Here is a 20,834-nt window from a genome sequence, read left to right on the forward strand (position 1 = left end):
CAGCAGGTTCGTCTAAAGCCGAACCCTGGCAGCTCGGCAGGTTTGTCAAAAGCCGAACCTGGGCAGCTCGGCAGGTTCGTCAAAAGCCGAACCCTGGCAGCTCGGCAGGTTCGTCTAAAGCCGAACCCTGGCAGCTTGGCAGGTTTGTCAAAAGCCGAACCTGGGCAGCTCGGCAGGTTCGTCAAAAGCCGAACCCTGGCAGCTCAGCAGGTTCGTCAAAAGCCGAACCTTAGCAGCTTGGCAGGTTCGTCTAGAGCCGAACCTTGCCAGCTTGGCAGGTTCGTCAAAAGCCGAACCTTGCCAGCTTGGCAGGTTCGTCAAAAGCCGAACCTTGACAGCTCAGCAGGTTTGGCAGAAGACCAACATTGACATATCCAGCTATGACTGATGCAATTCTGAAAGAAATGAAGGATAGATTTGTTAATTCCATTTTGTTTATGCCGAACCTTGCACCACAATTTCAGATTAAGATTTAAAATTTTGATCATTTGTAGACTGTTTTTCCCATTTTTTGAGCACCTATTTTTAGCAAAATCAGTCTAATTTTTTAGACTAATGTAGAAAGTCTATTTCTGAAATAGAACGGGTTAGGTTTACCTTGTTTCTTTTAAGGTCATAGTCCATGGCCCTGGTTCCCATTGCAGGAAGAGGGTCTGTGTCAGTGACTGGAGTGCCATCTAAATTCAGCTTTAACAGATTGTTGACATTAGCAACCAGCAGATATGCAGCCTCTGTGACAAGATGAAAAAAAAAATCATTGATAGAAACATGGTAGACTGTAATTGCCTGAAGGAGATGAAGAGGGGTATTATATAAGTAAGAGATGTCTTTTATTACTGTCGTCACCTGTTTTTTCATGAATAGATTTGATTTGATTTGATTTGATTTATTGCGAACATTATTACCAGCATCACCAGAACCATTACTGTTACCAGCATCATGATCACCATCATGATCACCATTATCTTCTTCTTCTTCTTCATCATCATCATCATCATCATCATCATCATCATCATCATCATCATCATCATCCTCCTCCTCCTCCTCCTCCTCCTCCTCATCATCATCATCCTCATCATCCTCATCATCCTCATCATCCTCATCATCATCATCATCATCATCAAAATCATCATCAAAATCATCAGATGCATCATTTGTCATTATCCCAATCATCACCATCTACCATCATAATCTCCTTGTCTCGTCAACCTCTTAAATACATCATCATGCCCGACAACTTCTTCCAGTGTCTTCATACATTATTTACCTTTGACCTTTATTCTATGACTGTATAATTGTGCATCTACGGTGTAAGTCAAAGTCACGTAATTGCACTCTTGACCACTATAACTAGAGCTAATCTTGGTATAATGTAAACATGAGAGTGTCTAAAACTATATGACATTCTGGCTAGCACTAACATTCCACTACTATGTTTCATCTTTAATCATACAAGAAATATGAGGTATTAGGTTTTGAGATTTCAAACCTCTGCAGATAAAAACACATAGTGATGCACACTAATATTAAAAACATAGTTTTCAGGCAAATATCAAAATCAAATGGAAATGAATGAGCAGAATTATCAAACTTTGCAAGAAAACTGGAACTGAATTGGAAGGTAGTCTAAATTTCATTTCTCTGAACTTCAATACCTGTAACCAACTTTGTCATGAACATACGAACACCACTGCATGCCATGGTGTGGTGTATATGTACAGGATTTTTTTTTTAATACTATACTTCTTTCTGAGAAAGTTGTTTTACTCTGTTATCATTAATACAAATGGGTCTTACATATCAATGCATTCCCACGGCCAGAATGTACTCATGACCCTCATCTACACTCCAAATTCAAAGTGAGCCTCACTTGACCCACTCCTCCCCCCCCCCCCCCCCCCCACAAAAGGAGGCAACAAGACAAATTTGTCAGCAAAGTGTGAAACATTCAGAAAATGCCTGGCTCACCTCCCGTGGCTTCACAGCGGCCAAATGAATGCAAGACGTAACCCTCAGCACAGGAGCAGTTGTAGCTTCCCTCCGTATTGGTACACACTTGGTCACAGGTGCCATACATATCACATTCATCAATGTCTGTCAAGGTAACCATGAAAACCAGACAGACAAGATTACCAAATGTCACAGACATCAAATTTCATGACTTTTTTTCCCCATAAAAGACAGCCGAAAGCCCACAAACCCCCTGACACCAATGATTTCATTCTAAATCTCTAATATGTATATTGCATTCCTGAAATTAGTAGGATATCCAAATCTATGCCTCACTTGTCATGCAATAAACAATTAAAATTTGATGATACAAGAAAATTGGAAGGAAAATTCTACAATATGAGACACGGTACATCAAATGACCAGAAGACATTACTGTACCATACAGCAGTCCTTGATTTTGTCATTGAAGGAAACCAAAACTCCTGAAAATAAAAATGGTTAAACTTCTGAATTTCAAAAGAATTTTAAACCAATGGTACACTACAACAGTTAGCTCATTTCCTCCTTATTGTAATTTCCATAGGGTTCTTCCAAGTTCCATGTACAGGGAACATCCAATTACCACATGTGCTGTAGGCATGAAGACTTTGGTTTCTACTTATCTTAAAGAGGAATCACTGAAGAAACTTAAACACAAGTCTCATTAAAATGGAATAAAAGATTTCACAAATGGCTTGAACTTAATCCTCAAAATACCTGCACAGGAATTTTGATGGGATCTTAAAAACATTTGTACAATGGTAATACATTATCCTTTTTTTCAACTACATTTTATTGTAGTTGGGTTGCTTTGTGTTTGAAGATACAAAATGGATGAAAAGATTTCACAAATGACTGTTCGAATTCAATCTTCGAGACTAACACTTCAACAGCACTGGAGTTTTGATGGCATCTTAAAAGCACTTGTATAATGACTGTAGATTATCCTTTTTTAGTAATGTGTTATTGTAATCAGAGTTGCTTTGTTTAAGAGGATGCAACATAGCAACCTTTCTAAAATTGAAGCGAGGAGGAAACAATTACGCAAGATCCAACAGACAGAAATGGCGGCGTAGTTTCACGGTACAGTAGAGACTGATCAATGGCAAACATCTCTTTGTCTGCTGCATGGTGTTAAAGTGCTTTTCAAGACCAACAAAGCATGGGTGCTGAACTCCCAATCTTTCCAGTGGGAAGCTTTCTGTGAAATTAGTGGGTCTCTTCATGCCCCATCACACCTCTATACACCCTCTGGCTTTAAAGGGATGGTGTAGTTTCGGTTGAGATTGGGGAGTCATATTTCAACTTTTTGCAAGAAAGTGGGTAACCACTTTTGAAATATGAGAGAGCACACAAGTTTCACAAATAACTTTTGACTTCCTCTGAAAATTGTATGCTCTTTCATATAGAAGTTTCTCATTATCTCACACAAAAAAAAAATTGGAAACCTGAAGCCCCATCTCAACCAAAACTATACCATCCCTTGAAGGTACAATGTATGGTGGGTTCAAAATATCAATGCTGTTTAACCACATAAATGCCTATCCAGCCATACGGTACAGTGTGTAGTTCTTATTTGAAAATTGTGCAATTCATAATCTGCAAAAAGTCAACAGGACGTTGATCCAAATACGTCAGGACACATATTCAACTCGCATCAGAAATCCGTAACTGCTTTACATACGCGCTAAAGTCAATCATATATGATTTCAATACATACGTATGTTTCTTTCTTTTTTTTAAATTCTTTTTGCTTTTGGGTTTCTCCCTTTTAATGCAGGCTAAGGTGACTAGTCTAAAGCTTGAGAAATATGAGTGAAGATGGCACTGTATTCTAAAAAAATCTGAATTAAATGCCATTCAAGGCTTGCTGTCATGTGGATGTGCTGACAAGCACCATTAAGATAAGGATCAAATGAATAATCATCACTTCATAGATGCTTATCTCAGTGAATTAACAAACCAAAATGCCTGCAGGTACAAATGACCCTTTTTCTGCTCATACGTTGAGTGGAATTACAAACTGGTCTCTTTAAAGAAAAAAAAAAAAAAATGAAGACAAAAATCACTCTTTGGTTGGAAAAAAAAAAGGGAAATTATGCATACTATGCATGTCATACAACAGTTTGGAGAACACACAATTTTTCCTGCTAAAAAGAAGAAAAAACATGCTGCTGTAGAATTTGCAACAGTAAAAAAAATAAAAATAAAAAAAAAAAAACAAAAAACCCCACAAACACAACAAGACAAAACATGTAAATTGGCGGCTCTGGTCTACTCACCCTGACACACAGTGGGATTATCAGAGGGTGCTTGGAAACCTTCTGGGCACACACAGAGAGGTCTATCAAACGTTTCCACACACTGCTGGGATGGCCCACATGGACCACTGGCGCATTCATTGGAGTTTTCTGTGATAGACACCAACAGCATGGGAGAGGAAACAAGGAAAAGTAGAAATTACGCGGTGCGTAAAATATGTCCCCGCCGGAAGTAGCATTTAGTAGCAAAATGTACAATATCGGTAAAAAATCAAGGTCAAAGGTCAAAGAAGTCAACGGTCAAAATTCTGTGTAGAAGTTTTGAAGCCCTCACCTAGTGCCATCACAAAAAGCAAACGGAATCGAAATCGGGTTAGAAATGGCAAAGGAGTAGCATTTTGTAGCCAATGTACAATATAGGTCAAAAATCAAGGTCAAAGGTCAAAGAAGTCAACGGTCAAAATTCTGTGTAGAAGTTTTGAAGCCCTCACCTAGTGCCATCACAAAAAGCAAATGGAATCGAAATCGGGTTAGAAATGGCGAAGGAGTAGCATTTTGTAGCCAATGTACAATATAGGTAAAAAATCAAGGTCAAAGGTCAAAGAAGTCAAAGGTCAAAATTCTGTGTAGAAGTTTTGAAGCCCTCACCTAGTGCCATCACATAAAGAAAACGGAATCGAAATTGGGTTAGAAATGGCAAAGGAGGAGCATTTTGTAGCCAATGTACAACATAGGTCAAAAATCAAGGTCAAAGGTCAAAGAAGTCAAGGGTCAAAATTCTGTGTAGAAGTTTTGAAGCCCTCACCTAGACTGTAGTGCCATCACATAAAGCAAATGGAAATGAAATTGGGTTAGAAATGGCAAAGGAGTGTTTACTTAGCATTTTGTAGCAAAATGTACAATGCAGGTCAAAAATCAAGGTCAAAGGTCAAAGAAGTCAAAGGTCAAAATTCTGTGTAGAAGTTTTGAAGCCCTCACCTAGTGCCTTCACATGAAGCAAACGGAATCGAAATCGGGTTAGAAATGGCGAAGGAGTAGCATTTTGTAGCCAATGTACAATAAAGGTCAAAAATCAAGGTCAAAGGTCAAAGAAGTCAAAGGTCAAAATTCTGTGTAGAAGTTTTGAAGCCCTCACCTAGTGCCATCACATAAAGCAAACGGAATCGAAATCGGGTTAGAAATGGCGAAGGAGTAGCATTTTGAAGCAAAATGTACAATATAGGTCAAAGGTCAAGGTCAAAGGTCACAACTGAAATTCTGTGTAGAAGTTTCAAAGCTCCCATGTAGTGCTATCATATAAAGCAAACAGAATCAAAATTGGCTCATAAATGACAGAGAAGTAGCAAATTGAACATTTTGATCACACACGGACGCACAGACAGACAGACAGACGGTTGGACAGACAGACACACGGACACACACACGTACGGAGCCCGTTTCATAGTCCCCTGCTCGAACTCGTTCGGCGGGGACAAAAATTAAGGCATTGTTAATTCTGACATTGTCAACTGATACATGCATGCAGAGAGGAGACAAGGATGTGATACATTGTAGGTTTATGTGATGCAAACCAATGTCTTCAAAACAACATCTGAATTGGTGTTCAATACATGAATATGCTGGCTGTGATGTACTTGGGTCAAACACATTCTTGACCTTTCTGTATGTTGGCAAAAATTCAGAATTTGATGTGGAGCTTTGATACCCTGGCCTCTTTCAGATCATGTTCATAAAATTTTTGCTGTGCAGGCATTTTTTTTTTTTTGGTCTCCTACAGATCATGTTCATAAAATTTTTGCATTGTAGACATTTTGTGTGACCAGAAACAAAAGCATACAAATATTTTTGCCTGTTATATGTACCACTATCACATGTTTTAATTTCACAGACAAAAAACACACACAAAAAAAAAAATCATCTTTTTAAAACAGGCCCAGCACAAAAATTACTTGCATAAAAATTTCTACTACTACAATATACATTGTAAGTTGGTCTGCTGTAGTATAACATAAATCTAGCCAACTCGAATCCTGCAAGAAATCTAGATAAACAACTCTTTCACCATATTAGAGTGAGACACAAGTTCTTATGATTGTTTGTTTGTATGTTTTTTAAACATTGCTATCAATTGAAATGTAGGCTTTTTAACTGTAGACCTTTGCTGGTTGATAACTCAACATTCTTCACCTTTGCACAAAATATCATTTAATTGTGCTTTCACACTTTATTCACTGCATATTCTAATGGCATCATTGGATGGGATAAATGCAGTATAAATCCACATTTTGTTAAAAATATTTCTTGCACTATAATACAATTTTTTATGGAAACTATAGAACTATGCACACCATCTAAAAACATTGCATCTTATATACAGATCCATCAAGATAGAACACTGAATAAATGGCAGCCTGGAAGAGGCTTTTCATCAACCTCTATAAGCCACACTCACTAATATTTGGCACAGTAGCCAACCGAGTCAAATCAGCGGAGCTATATACTCCAGGGCTTTACATGACACGCACTTAGTTTGCAAGCGGCAAACGAGAAAAGAGGGAAACCATCTGTGATGAAAAGGGGGGAGATCCCAAGAGGCGGCGCGCACTACACCTTATCAATTAACCCACTCCGTGGAAAAGCCATCAGCCCCCGTTTTGTCCTAGGGAGCGGGGTCGTTTTCGGCAAGAAAACCCTGATTTTGCCCCGCATCCCCTCCAATTCAGCAATATCTCTCGTAACCAATGACATCACTGCAATATCAGCAACGTTCAAGATGGTTTTCCGACATTTATTATGCGCACTCTCCATATAATTAAACTGGGATACTTCATACTTAAAAGTCTGTTCATCATTAAATACACATTCTTGTCATTAATCAAATACTTTGTGTCAACAATTATCCATATGGTACCCACATAAACCACTTGTGTTGAAACCGTAATTGGATATTCATTGCAGGTATAGGATTCTTGGTCTTGACAGGTACTACACTATACACAGCTGCTGTATATATAATTTCTTTATGAGTACAAATAAAGAACTTCAATTTAGCAGGATTTAAATGAAATAAGCTAGAGCAGTATTGGCAAGTATTGATGTTGGGTTGGTCTTTATGACTGACTCTGCTTGTTAACCTTCTGGGTATCACATTAGTTTCCTGTTCATAAGCATGAGTATGAAATTTGTGCACATTTGACTCATTGGCAAAGAGAGGGTTAATCTAAATCTTGAGGAATTGACTGCACAGATGCTATTCTTGCTTCAAGTTGTTCATGTATACTCCTACAAATGTGCATGTACATGTATATCATTAACTGCTCACTGGATGAATGATGTTGTTCTGCAAAAAAAACATCATATTAGCTACACAGACACTGGATGCGGAATCGGTCTTTTTCAAGACATTGTAAAATACTCATTATCTGCATACACTCACTCATAAAAGCCTAAAGTTTACTTGGTTTATGTACAGAATTGAAATGATCGTATCAGAATGGTACTATCGAGTATTCAGATATAATATGAAAACTACCTCAGTATGTACCAGTGATACTAATCATAATCAAATATTCATACTTTAACATACATTAGTTGTCATCAGCATGCACTCATTTTAACTACAAATCATTCTGATCTTTGGAACAACGCAGCACTGGTAGTGTAATACTGGGAGGATTTCACAGCACCTGGATTGCAAAAAGCGCCCTCGTCCAACCCGTCCAGACAGTCGGGCACTGCGTCACAGATTTGGTGGTAGCTGATGCAGGTCCTCCCATCGTGGCATATGTACTGCAGGTCTGGCGGGCATATCAGTGGCGGTGGCTGCTGGCCTGTGGAGTCAATATAACAGTGAGAAACATGCAAAGAGGATTTGTTATTAAAGGAAGTGTACGACAGAGGAGGTGCTCTAGATGAATACAGTGAAAAAGGAATGGAGCGGCAGAATATAATAAGTGGCACAGTAGCAGCAGGATCTCCACACACAATACACACACAAACACATGCTATTATGTGTATATAACACATATATTGCACCTTTACACTTCAGATGTCTGCTTACAGTTTTACAATGATGTTTTACAATGATGTTTTATATTAAGATGAGATAAGTCTGATAATAGAAGTAAAGGAAAAAGAGAAAAAAAGTGGATAGTTTAACTTTTTCAGTTCTAGTACAATTGTACATGTTATTCAAGTTGGCAGTGTCAAGAACTTTTTTTTTTTTTTGGTGGCATAATTATTTCAGGTTCACAGACCTTAAATGTCCTACCTGTAATGGATTTATTAGAGTCTAAATAAAAATTTTCTCCAAGCATGAGAATCAATCACGAACTTTACAGAACATTCAGAGTGCCAATCCAAATTTGGAATGCCAGACTGGCACAGTCAATCTTAATGGTTACAGGTGAAAGGGATGGTGTAGTTTTGGTTGAGATGGGGATTCAAGGTTTCTAACTTTTTTTGTGAGATAACGAGAAACCTCTTATGAAATATTAGAGAGCATACAATTATAAGAGGAATTCAAAGTTAATTTGATGAAAATCATTTTTGAAAAGGCTAAAATATCCAAAAACAATGAGATCCTAAAAAAGGTGGGACCCATCTTTTATTAAGACCACCGTCTTCTACTTTGTTTCTGATATCTCAGCCATTTCAAAACCAATTTTCATCAAATAAACGTTGTATTCCTCAAATATACAATTGAATACCCTACTCTTAATTTCGTACATGATTTCTAATTATCTCACAAAAAGTTAAAACATGAATCTCCCCATCTAAACCAAAACTACACCATCCCTCGAATGACATTATCCTGAACATATCTTTGAGTGTAATGTAAACACAGAGTTCTACCAAAATAGACTGTCACTTGATAATGTGAGTGGAGCATGAACATTACCGGGCCAAAATACATACAGCCACTGTCTATGAAGTATAACAACTCTACTGTCAGACATGCGGGTGCGTGGGAAAGGATATACTTACAATTCCCACAATCTGAAAACACATGAAAATTGCTATACAGTGTATTTAGACACTTAATTATATTTATAAAACAATGTTGGTCAGCATTTGAGTTTGGTTGCAGTATTTGCAGAAAAATAATATCGGGACAAAGAATTAAAATATAAAATTCATTTTTCTTTGAGAGTCTTTTTCATTGTGCAAAAGAGCATTAAAAAAACAACAATAAGCTGCATGACTCAATTTTCCTAGAGGACTCAAAATACAATAGGTGAATTTGGACATTAAAATCAAGTTCAGTTTTCTATATTTTTGTGACAGAGAAATCCTTCCTCTGCATGACTGGATGATTGCAAATCTTTTCAAACATCATTCACAAATCATACATCTACTAATCAAGACTCATGAAATATTAAAGAACATATGAAACTTAACTGAAGATGAAATATTCTAGAGTGGATGCTTTCATAATATAAACAAAGCTCACACTACCTTTTTCTATTCACTGGTTAAAATAAAGGACAGAGGTCAAACTGAGCTAAGTTCAACTGAGAATGCTTAAGATTTCAACACAAGCCTGACCATCACTGATGAAAACAACATAACTACATTGTACTTGAACAGTGTCCATAACAGTGTCCAAGGTTATTGTAACCATCAGGGGTGTATGAATATTAAAGACACACTGACTGGTGCACCTGTGCTGTCTCAAACCATTTTCACAATCAAGGATTCTTCATTGGAATATGACTATTGCTTGCAAAGTAATCAAAATGTCAAAATACTTTGCTTGTAAAAAGTAATCGAAATCATCTCTCTTGGTATTTTCGCCAAGCTTCTACTTTTGTTCCCTGAAATATTCTACACATGTACTGATAAACAAACCTTATGTGTGCAATCAAATATCATGAAAACACTCAAGTCTGACAAAAAAAAGATAAAGAGAAAAGATGAAATAATGTATTTGAAGTAAAATAATAACAATTCTGAGAACAAGAGCACACATTTACAAGTGTTTCCTCTCAGGACGCTTAATATTTTGGAGAGTTAAACCATCAAGTCCGCGGGGGAGGGTGCTCAAGGTATCCTCTTCTCATCATTAAATCAGCACATCTAATTTTCTTTTGTTGCATATCTTACATTACAGTAAGATTAGATGGAGCCAGGTAAAATCATCAAATCTCCACAAAATCAGAAAGACAGTCATATACAAAACTTTGTCAAGAGAAACATGATCTAAAATCTTCTACAATGTACTTCCAATATTAGACTCTGGTATGAATTTAGCAATTTCAAAAGGTTTTTAGAATTTCTGCAACTGAAACAATCACATACATAACAAATGGTTCAGTTGAAGTTTTGTTTTTGTTTTTGTTTTTGCTTTGTTTTTTGTTTCACACTTACAATGAATGGTACAACTTATGATACAAAGACAGAGGCAGCCAGGACCAAACCATTTTTATGATGGTTTCTGGGCCTTGATTGAGTCATGGTGAATGTAGCTCCATCATCCTTCTCAGAGCATAATTGGTCAGTTGGTCACTGCTGACCAAACCTGTGATAGTTTAAACTTACACTCTGGCCCTTCGTCGGAGCCATCTGTGCAGTCAGGCTGCCCGTCGCACTGGTATGCCTCGGGAAGGCACACGCCGTTGCTAGCACACTGGATGTAGCCTGGTTCACAGGTACTACTTTTGTCGGCTGCACATGTAAAAAGAAGCCGCAACCACGTTATTGTAATATAGAGACATCATTCAAGTGCATTTGTGGATAAACATGGAGAATAATAATAATAATAATAATGACAATAATAATAATAATGATAATAATAACAATAATAATAATAATAATAATAATAATAATAATAATAATAACAATAATAATAATAATAATAATAACAATAATAATAATAATAATAATAATAATAATAATAATAATAATAATAATAATCACAGCTTTAGTAATGCGCCATCGATCTAGTGGCCTATTTTGAGGCGAAGAGGGACATATAAAGAGAATAACATACACGTACATTATATAGTTGTACATATGAAAGTTGAAGAACAAGGAAGAGACAGAAATATATACACCTGGTAAGAAATTCAACAAATATTCAACCAGGGCAAGATGTGAACATATATATATGACTTCAGATGCTTTTTACATATTTCAATGGTTTCTGCTGGTCGGATCCTCAGTGGAAGAGCATTCCAGAGAAATAAGAGCTTTTTCTCCAAGAGTTGAGATTGTTCTTTTAAGACGAAAAGTTCAACATATTCCATTTTCAAAATCAATTTACAGAAAACAGTTTAGATTTGAATAATCTTCATCAACTTCATTTATAGCATACATGTATGTACATTGCATACACACATACATTTGTTTGTTGTTTGTTTGTTCATTTGTTCTTATGTTCCATCTTCTATACTACATTATAGTGTATCATACCAATTCATTTCTGTTTCCACAGTGCCATGAGTATTTTTTTTTTAGGTAGAATGAGTGCTTTATATTAGAGTCCACAATAATATTTTTTTTTCTATCAACTGTTTTTCTTATTCTGCAATTGAATTCTTAAGGTGACATAGCAAATGACCTATGGAAACACAATAATACCATACAATTTAAATCTTGCTTTAGCATTCTCAAGAAGTCACATGCTCACATGATTACTTTTGAGATAATCACATGAATATTTTACAGCGCTTTTCAATGAATCTATTCACATATTTATATCTTTATGAATTTGTACTTAGTAGACATTAACATATCATAGCTTAAATCACAACAATAAAAAAAAAAAATAAGCTGTACAGTAGTCAAGGCTTCAAAAGAGTAATATTGCATTTATACGGCAATACAATTGAACAACGGTATAGGCAGGTCCTCAGACCTGGAGCGTATGATTTGCAGCCCAAAGGCGATCACATCGTTTATTCAAACAACGACACACACGCACACTTCGGGTTTCATCAGCTAACAAGCAAGCAAGCCAAAAAAAAAAAAGAGTCCTCAGTGTAACTTTCTGCTACCACTTAAGGGTTTCATCAGCTGACAAGCAAAAAAAAAAGGCCTTCAGCGCAACTTTCTGGTGCCACTTCCGGGTTTCATCAGCTAACTAGTAGCAAGCAACAAAAAAAAAAATCAGCGCAGCTTTCCGCTACCACTTCCGCGTTTCATCAGCTGGCTAGCAAAAAAAATTAAAAAAATAAAAAGGCCTTCAGCACAACTTTCTGGTGCCACTTATGGGCTTCATCAGCTGACAAGCAAAAAAAAAGGCCGTAAGCGCAACTTTCTGGTGCCACTTCCGGGTTTAATCAGCTAACTAGCAAGCAAAAAAAAAAAAAAAAAAAAAAAAAAAAAAAAAAAAAAATTAGCGTAGCTTTCTGCTGCCATTTCCGCATTTCATCAGCTGGCTAGCAAAAAAAAAAAAAAAAAAAAAAGCCTTCAGCGCAACTTTCTGGTGCCACTTATGGGTTTCATCAGCTGACAAGCAAAAAAAAGAAAAAAATATCAGTATAACTTTCTGCTGCACTTCCGGATTTCATCAGCTGACAAGGAAAAAGGTGACAAGCAAAAACAAAAAAGGACTTACCTGCACTTCTACACTCTTGGTACACCACAATCAAAGCTTAATCTTGGGGGGGGGGGTGTTTTTTTTCCTTTTTCCTTTTCTGGTGCCACTTCTGGGGTAAACAAAAGTGGGGGGGGGGGGCGCAAGCAGTTGACCCTATGTATTCCTTTGCACTATCCAAAAAAAAGGGGGGGCAGTTCTGCCAGCCCTGGCACCTGCCCGTGTGTGCACACACACACACACGGGTAGTATAAAAAAAGTGCCAGTCCAGTTTCTCTGGGAAAGAATAAATTATTTTCAATATTTTGTGGGTAACACTCAAACTAAGGAGCAAAAAGAATGGGCAGGGAGAGGGTGCGGGAAATTTTGCATTTTTAGCACTAAAATTCAAAAATCAGATCTGACTTTTAAGGGGATATTTGAAAAATTTGTAATCAAAATGGAGGAAAAGCTCATATGCAAAGACATGGCTTATTTGTGGTATCTGCAATAAATGTGTGTGTCTTCGTTTTGTACTAAAAGTCTATAGGACGTGGACCAAAGGGGGGGGGGGGGGGGGGTGTGGAGCTTTTGCACTTTTAAAACTGACATTCAACGATTTGGTGCACACTTTTTTTCGGGGGGGGGGGAGATGTTTGGAATATTGTTAAATGAAAAGTAAAAAAAAAAAATGAACATTCAGGGCAATGTGAATGGCTAAAATGTGGTATAATGTGGTATATTGTATAGTATTCGTCACATCCTTTACCACATCTGTGTCTTTCATATGTGTATAACTCAGTCTACGAAAATGGAAAGATGGGTGAGGGGCATATTCCCTCCCATACAATGGAGCTTTTGCATTTTTAGAACTGAAAATCAATGATTTGGTGCACACTTTGGGGAATATTCAGAATATGTCATATCAAAAAGAACAAAACATGAATATTCAATGACATTGCGATTGGCTAAATTGTGGTGTCTGTCACTTTTTTTTTCTTTCCATGTGTGTGTTTTCATTGTGTACTACGTTTATGGAGCTGGAACAAAGGGGAGGGTATGGAGCTTTTGTATTATTGAAAACTGATATTCACTTTTAGGGAATACATTTGTTAATGGAAAATGTTTAATCCCAACTAATAAAAAACTGAATATTCAGAAAGTGTGTGAGTGGCTAAATTTTCCACATATGCGTTTTTTTCACTATATAGCGTACTTATAATGAATATTGATACAGATACATGTAGTAAAGATAACAAGGAAAAGTAGAAATTACGCGGTGCGTAATATATGTCCCCGCCGGAAGTAGCATTTAGTAGCAAAATGTACAATATAGGTAAAAAGATGAAGGTCAAAGGTCAAAGAAGTCAAAGGTCAAAATTCTATGTAGAAGTTTTGAAGCCCTCACCTAGTGCCATCACATAAAGCAAACGGAATCGAAATCGGGTTAGAAATGGCGAAGGAGTAGCATTTGGTAGCAAAATGTACAATACAGGTCAAAAATCAAGGTCAAAGGTCAAAGAAGTCAAAGGTCAAAATTCTGTGTAGAAGTTTTGAAGCCCTCACCTAGTGCCATCACTTAAAGCAAACGGAATTGAAATCGGGTTACAAATGGCGAAGGAGTAGCATTTTGTAGCAAAATGTACAATATAGGTCAAAAATCAAGGTCAAAGGTCAAAGAAGTCAAAGGTCAAAATTCTGTGTAGAAGTTTTGAAGCCCTCACCTAGTGCCATCACATAAAGCAAACGGAATCAAAATCGGGTAATAAATGGCGAAGGAGTAGCATTTTGTAGGCAATGTACAATGTAGGTCAAAAATCAAGGTCAAAGGTCAAAGAAGTCAAAGGTCAAAATTCTGTGTAGAAGTTTTGAAGCCCTCACCTAGTGCCATCATATAAAGCAAACGGAATCAAAATCGGGTTAGAAATGGCGAAGGAGTAGCATTTTGAAGCAAAATGTACAATATAGGTCAAAGGTCAAGGTCAAAGGTCACAACTGAAATTCTGTATAGAAGTTTCAAAGCTCCCATGTAGTGCTATCATATAAAGCAAACAGAATCAAAATCGGGTTAGAAATGGCCAAGGAGTAGCATTTTGAACATTTTGATCACACACGGACGCACACACGGACGGACACACGGACGGACACACGGACGGACGGACACACGGACACACGGACACACACACGTACGGAGCCCGTTTCATAGTCCCCTGCTCGAACTCGTTCGGCGGGGACAACAAAGGATAACAGTAAGATTTTCAATATGCATTTAATGTGCTCCATCCCCATTGAAAACACCTCTTGATGAATATTCCATGACACCATCCCATTAGAGGCAGAAGAAAATTGTTAACTCGTTAGGCATAATTTACCATTTGCAGATGAAATAAAAACCCAGCCTTACTGCTTCAAAATAGTTCTGAAATGTGAGTTAAGGATAGAAAAAACAATGTAAAAAATGTGTATAATCAGTATTAGTATTGTTAGATATACAAAAAGTATTGTTGAATAATTATACAAAACAGTTATGATTAAAACGTTTCCAGACTAAACTGTCTACAGTTACAGTTTGTAGAGAAAAAGAGTGATATCTCCTTACATCTTACGTTTTATTGAAAATTCTTATATGGTAGGATGTTTTGTGATACAACTGACCTACATAGGATATATACAATGTACATAAAATGTGATATCTTGAACATGTTTTTTTAATCACTTCTCCCAATGATAAACAGGACCTTTATTAGGGATCAGAAATATGGAAATATAGATGAGGTGACGATGAAGAAGATGACTATAAGGATAATAATAACTACAATGATGATAACAATAATATTATGATTAATAAGAAGAAGAAAAAAAAAAGAAGAGGAAAAAGAAGAAGAAAAGTGATAATCATAATCATGATAAAAAGATTACCACAAATAAAAAAAAAAATCCCTGAAACCTGCCGGGGGGGGGGGGGGGGGGGGGGGGGGGGGGAGGGGGGATGATTAGTCGTGTCATCCTTCTACCTTGGGAGCTTGTGGGGGGGGGGGGAGGATGCATACCATCTATGCCCCTGCAGATGAAGAATACAAAGATTAAGTATGGATCATTTATTGGCCCAGGCGTCTGATGCAAACTTCCCAAATCCTTTCTTCCAACTTACTGCAACCTTCCTCATCGCTGACGTCTCGGCAATCAGGGTCACGATCACATCGCCATAGCGACGGGATGCACTGAGTGCCATCCGCACAGGCAAACTGTTCATTGGGTTCACATCTCACTGTGCAACACACCATCAACAACAGGCAGAGGGACAGAGGGGAAGGGGAGGGAGAGAGAACAGATTACATTGTCAGCTGCTGCAGTCACTGGGAAAGTCATTTTCCCTATTATTGTGAACCAAGATTTTACCATATGTACTTTTTCGCTGTGAAAGACACACAAAAATGGTGAACAGTGTCCCATTTGTCACAGCAGTAGGGGTCTAGCCTCATTTAACAAGGGAGGATTACAACCAATTGGTAAATTCAGAAGAAAAAAAAATAGAATGGTTACTCCAAGCTCTTCTGAACTGTAAAATTGTCTGTAAAACCAGAAATTTTTGCATGCATTTTAATTTTGCAAATTTCGTATGGCCAAGATTTGCAAAATTAAAATGCAAACGTAAGTTCTTGTCTACATTATATGCATTGAATATGCAATTAGCCAGTGGCAATTAGCCAAAAATTAGTAAAAGATGTCATGCAGAATCAAAGTGAAGCAAAGGTCAAAGTCTTGTTAATATGAGTAGTTCAGAATCTTATGTGTACACGTGAAGCTTCTTTCCCTGTCTTTTGTATATCCCACTGACTTGAAACAACACAAAGCCGCAGTCACATACACACATGCCGGATCACCCCTGATCTGATCCAGTGAGATCCGGGGGAAGATCCGTGTAGACGCCTTGGGCATCCATGGAGGTCCCTTGAGGTGCATGTAGGTCTGTGGACATCCAGGAGGCCATTACGGCAGTTTTTGGAGGTCAAAAACATCCAGCATCATCCATGGACTGCCGTCTCGGCAGAGCAATGCGGGATGGTTTGTGTGGCTGCCGTGTAGTTGCTGTGAAGGTCCATGTGGCTGCCTAGAACCATCGTGTAGACGCCGTGAGTATCTTTGGCAGTTTGTGACTTTTTTTTTTCATATCAAGGGCTGCTGTGTTGGTCCGTGTAGCTGCTGTTTTGGTCCGTGTAGCAGCTGTGTTGGTCCGTGTAGCTGCTGTGTTGGTCCGTGTAGATGTCCTGATGGTCCATGTCGATGCCATGCTCTGCCAGCATGAACCATGTAGTTGCCGGGTGAGTCTCGCATGGTCCATGGAGTCTGTGTAAGTGCCGTGTAGATGCCGTGTAGATGCTGTGCCGGTCCGGCCTTATCTGTGTAGCTGCCATGTTGATACCGCGTGTACAGTCAACAACGCTTGTCGACGCTCAATCCGGGGCAAAACTATCCTGGAATTCCCCAGATCACTGTCGCTTGATCAGGGGATCGCTGGGCAGATCCTTCAAGATCTGTGTTAATGTTTGACTGGGGCTTATAGACCATCACAAAACCATCCTGAAGTAACCAGGACATGAGGGATCCACTATATGAAGACATCTGATTTATTCTGCTCTGAGCAATGATGCATAAACATTGAATCAATAAAGGTGAGATGTCACACAATCACTACACATCATCAGATTACCATCACACAGTAGCGGTCACTTCATTGATGGGCAGTGGAGAAGGAGTGTTCTTGGCCACTCAATATCTACTCTGTATGTATATGGTCATGGAAATACCTTTGCTCCATGATATGATCAATTGTCGTCATTTCACTTCAGGCCCACTTCAGAAGACCACACTCAAAAGGGCAACACTCCTTTCATGGGAGAGTTAAAAATCACATTCTGTCTTAACGTGCAGAGAATGAGTGTTTAATGTACATGAGGTCATCAAACAGCTCAAATATATACTATAAGGCCAAAAAAAAAAAATTGTTGCATTGGCGTAACCCGCCCGACCCTAAAAATTCCGCCGACCCCATGTTTTTTTATTATTTTTTTTTGCTATCGATATCAAATATCTTGTTGATTGCGATCGCGATCGCACAAACCCGGAAGTGGAAACGGCTCTGGGGATATCGGATGTACGAGGGAGAGATCTAGCGCCTCGCGTAAGCCTTCCTTGATCAGTACGTCATCTGTTTCCAACACGGACACGTACTCTAACAAGATTTATTCAGTGTATACGTAGCATTCAGACTGCGATGTATTGTGCACAGTTTTGCCATAGGTTTCTTGTGTGGAGAACTTACACGAATCTGTATATGTGGGACTGTAATAGAGATCACTGTGTGCGATGAAAAGATCGTACATATGGGTGAATTTGCATCTATCTTATCTAAGTCAAAATAGTAAAATATGAAGTGAAAACATTCAGGATAGGGATTTCAACATCTTTAGATTCTGTGAAGGGGTATAATTCCAGTAATATCGGCCTCATAAATGATTTGTAGAATAGATGTGAACACAGCACATTCGGTGCAGCAGTTGTAACTGTTTACTGAGCTGAGCACGAGTTTTACACGTAAAATGCAGGTAGCAAAAAAAAAAAAAAAAAAAAAAATTCCGCCCGACCGACCCTATTTGAAAATCTCATGTTACGCCAATGCAACAATTTTTTTTTTTTGGCCTAATATAGCATTTTCTCTAATAAGCCTTTATATTTCTCTTTTGTTCCTAATTTTCCACAAATTTACTCGCAGTGTAAAAATGTCATGCAGAATCACAGTGAAGCAAAGGTCAAAGTTCATCTGCATGTACTTTCTGTAAATACAAGGGAAGGGAGCCACTTCTTTTACTGATCAAGCAGCATCCACTTAGAATCTAAGTTGCAGTACGTGCATTATTGGCAACCAGCCTACTGTACATATGAAGAGTTTAATGGCAAAATAAGCAACTGCATCCTTGTCACTTTGAAATATTTGTGAATAAACCTGATAGAAAAACACGCAAAATAAAAAATGTACAATCAACCTTGCCTAAGACAAATCTATTTGGACTAAAGAAATAGCTTCGACTTAGAGAAAATTTGACTTTGAGTAAATGAGGGATTAAAATCAATAGAATATAAAGAGAACTTGAAAATACATCGACTTCATGTATGTGAAACCCCGGTCACACAGCGCTTTACAGCTTAATCACGGCCAAAACACGTCAAAAAGTGGTCTCCCATGAAGCAGACGATGTTGTTTGCGTTGATGTCGAGTTTAAGACGAGCTACGGTCGATTTATAGATGTGGCAGGACGCGGGGGAAAATCTGAGCGGTGTTGGACGCGGTAAAAAGTTTTGAACTGCTCAAAATTTTATTCCGCGGACAACCACTGGAGGCACATGTGGTAAAGACGTGCAACACACGTGAAACACACGTGATAATCCGTGTTCCGGCAGTGATTAAAACTTGGGGAGACGCGGTAAAGACGTGAAAGTTTAGCAGTCTGTCACGGGCAGAGCACGGTCATCTGACGTGTGTTACACGTTGGTATTACGGGAAATAGCGTGTGTTTAGTGGCTTATTGCTGACAAATGGATTTTTCTGCATACACACACGTGGCTGGATGTGCTTAGCTGTGCTTAGGCAGTGCTTCAGCAGTGGAACAGCCGCCAATGGCCATACCCTGTACAGAGCATGGCCAAACCAAAATTGACCCAAAAATTACCACTTACAACCACGTCCACCAGATTTTCATAACTTTTTGTACGTGATTTGGACGTGGAGTGCTGACTGACCGGGGCTTCAGGTGGACTTAAGCAAGGCAGACTGTATGTCACACTTTTAAATTGTAACTTCAGGAATAATCCTTGATGTGCAACAAGTGAGATATCATTGAAGAAGTTTTACTGTGCACAATCTGATGATGGATTTACTCTAACATTTTTCAGACATGGCGCTCGACTCATTTTGCAATCAAACTCTGAATATCTTGCCTGTGTCTAATTGGTCTGTAATTCCTGCTGATTCACACGTATGTACATATCGAACAAGAAGGGACTGACACAAAGTTATTTCATTCAAAGTAGCAGGCATGAGGTCTTAGTTTTTGGAAGAACAATATCAGCACGAAATACCAGCATCCCAGTCATTGCAAATACTACACTTTTGATAAAATTTACTTAAATTGAAATTAGCTGATATGTGGATTTTCAACAATAATTGACAGCTTTGTGTCAAAAGCCAAACAGCCGACTGCAGTGGAGATGGATTTCAGGTGTATGTTCCAAAAGACATATAGCTGTAGCAATAATACGGTTCCTGTGTATACCCCAACCCTCCCGGACTGCACTTTTCACTCCGCTCTAATCAAACGATGGAAATACGATACTCGCTGTGACAACGAAATCTGTATAGACTCTGAGGCAGAGACAATCACACACTTCCCTTCAATCTGACAACGGGACGGCAGTAATTGAATTGGTTCTTTCTTCTTCAATGTGAAACTACACTCCCTGGTGTTCGAGATGACTTAACTTTAGGAGTCAAATCAAACAAGCAGTGGTACAGGTTACGTGAAATTGGACACAAAATTGCAACAGTAATGGAATTTTCACGGTCATACATGAAACAGTGATTTATATTGGTCACAACAGATAATATTCAGATTAGGTGATGATGATGATGTAAGCATTTCTTCATTCTCACATTTTTTCTGTATTAGCATGGATGAATGCCTGTCACACAATAATGTCAATGGGAATTATATGTGGCTCCATCGGATAAGACTAATGTTTTCATAGATTATCTGAAAACTTCCCATTGACATTATTGTGTGCCATGCATTCATCAATGCAAATACCTTTTAGGATTAAATGTTAATAGTAATTTTGTGATGTGTCAAAAAAAAAACCAAAGCAAATTCCATTCTATTCCATTTCTTTGATGTACTTTCATAGTATCATTCCAAACAAAGGTTAGACATATTTTAGGAGATTTTCTTTCTTGGACAAAAAGATCGGGTTGCAGGTTTCCAACTTTCTTTTGTGTGAGGTTGTGAGAT

General features: G+C 38.1%; 1 pseudogene; it reads right to left on the bottom strand.

The window, feature by feature from the left end:
* LOC139716969 (low-density lipoprotein receptor-related protein 1-like) overlaps positions 1 to 16,888 on the bottom strand; it is a 183,283-nt pseudogene extending 166,395 nt beyond the window's left edge.
* Between the last annotated feature and the right edge of the window lie 3,946 nt (positions 16,889 to 20,834).

Source organism: Diadema antillarum, unplaced genomic scaffold, assembly GCF_040938485.1.
Source record: "Diadema antillarum isolate AM-2024a unplaced genomic scaffold, OU_Dant_1.0 scf00000071, whole genome shotgun sequence".
Lineage (NCBI taxonomy): Eukaryota > Metazoa > Echinodermata > Echinoidea > Diadematoida > Diadematidae > Diadema > Diadema antillarum.